At 36.5% G+C, this 1,540-nt stretch overlaps 1 non-coding gene across 1 annotated transcript; it reads left to right on the top strand.

Moving 5' to 3' along the window:
• The first annotated feature begins 857 nt into the window (after positions 1 to 857).
• Positions 858 to 929, top strand: TRNAD-GUC (transfer RNA aspartic acid (anticodon GUC)). The gene has a single exon. It is a non-coding gene; the product is annotated as a tRNA-Asp (tRNA).
• The last annotated feature ends 611 nt before the right edge of the window (positions 930 to 1,540 follow it).

Raw genomic sequence — 1,540 nt, 5'->3', positions numbered from 1 at the left:
GAATGAATAAATAAATAAACAAAACAAAAAAAAAACCCTAACTCAAAATGGATTACAGACCTAACTGTCAGAACTAAAACTATAAAACTGTTAGAAGAAAACATTGGAACAGAACTTTGTGACCTTGGTTTTCTTAAATATGACAAGTGACAAAAGAAAAATAGACAAATTGAACTTCATCAAATTAAAAACTTTTTTACGTCAAAAGATACCATCTAAAAAGTGAAAAGACAACCCACAGAATGGGATAAAATATTTGCAAGTCACATATCAATAAAAGTCTTATTGCAGATATATGAAGAACCCTTACCACTCAGTAAGAAAAAGACAAATAATCCTAAAATGGGCAAAGGATTTGAATAACATTTCTCCAAAAAAGGATACACAAGTGGTCAATAAGCACATGAAAGTTATACAATGTCATTAGTTATTGGGGAAATGCAAATCAAACCCACAGTGAGTTACCATTTCACACACACTAGGATGGCCATAATGGAAATGACAGGCTATAACAAGTGTCAGTGAGGGTGTGGAGAAACTGAAACACTCATACACTGCTGGTGGGAATGTTAAATGGTGCAGCCACTTTGGAAAACAGTTTGATGATTCCTTGAAATGTTAAATATAGAATTACCATATGGCCCAACAATTCAGTTCCTTGGTGTTAACCCGGAAGAGATGAAAACACATGTCCACACAAAGACTTGTACACAGATATTCACAGCAGTATTATTCACAATAACAAAAAAGTGGAAACAACCCAAATATCCAGCAACTAATGAATGGATAAACAAAATATAGTATATTCATATACTAGAATATCATTCAGTCATAAAAAATGAAAGACTGACAGGAGTTCGCTGGTGGTCTAGTGGTTAGGATTCAGCACTGTCACTGCTGTGGCCCGGGTTCAATCCCTGGTCGGGGAACTCCTACAAGCTGCATGGCATGGCTAAAACAAAAAAAAGTACAATTCAGGAAAAATGAAAGACTGATTCACATGACAACATGAATATTAAAAGCTAATTCTCAGTGAAAGAAGCAAAAAACAAAAGACCACATATTGTATGATTCCATTTATATTAAATGTCCTGAACAGGCAAACCTAGAGAGACAGAAGGTAGATTAGTGGCTGCCAGGGCCTGGAAGAAGGAAGAGTAGAGAGTGACAGTTAATGGGTACAGACAGAGTTTCTTTCTTTTCTTAATTGTGGTAAAATACACATTAAAAATGTATCACCTTCAGAACTTCCCTAGTGGTGCAGTGGGTTAAGACTCTGTGCTCCCAATGCAAGGGGCCCGAGTTCGATCCCTAACTGGGCAACTAGATCCCACATGCATGCCACAACTAAGAGTTCTCATGCCACAACTAAAAGATCCTGCATGCCGCGATGAAGATCCTGTATGCTGCAACTAAGACCAGGCTCAACCATAATTAATTAATTAAATTTTTTTTAATGTATCCCCTTCACCATTTTTAAATGTACAGTTCAATGGCATTAAATGCATTCATACTGTTGTGCAACCATCACCACCAAACA

The sequence above is a fragment of the Lipotes vexillifer genome, unplaced genomic scaffold (genome assembly GCF_000442215.2).
Source record: "Lipotes vexillifer unplaced genomic scaffold, Lipotes_vexillifer_v1.1 scaffold190, whole genome shotgun sequence".
In the NCBI taxonomy this organism is placed as follows: domain Eukaryota; kingdom Metazoa; phylum Chordata; class Mammalia; order Artiodactyla; family Lipotidae; genus Lipotes; species Lipotes vexillifer.
Note: the sequence above shows the minus strand (reverse complement) of the source record. Positions and strands in the feature narration are given on the sequence as shown.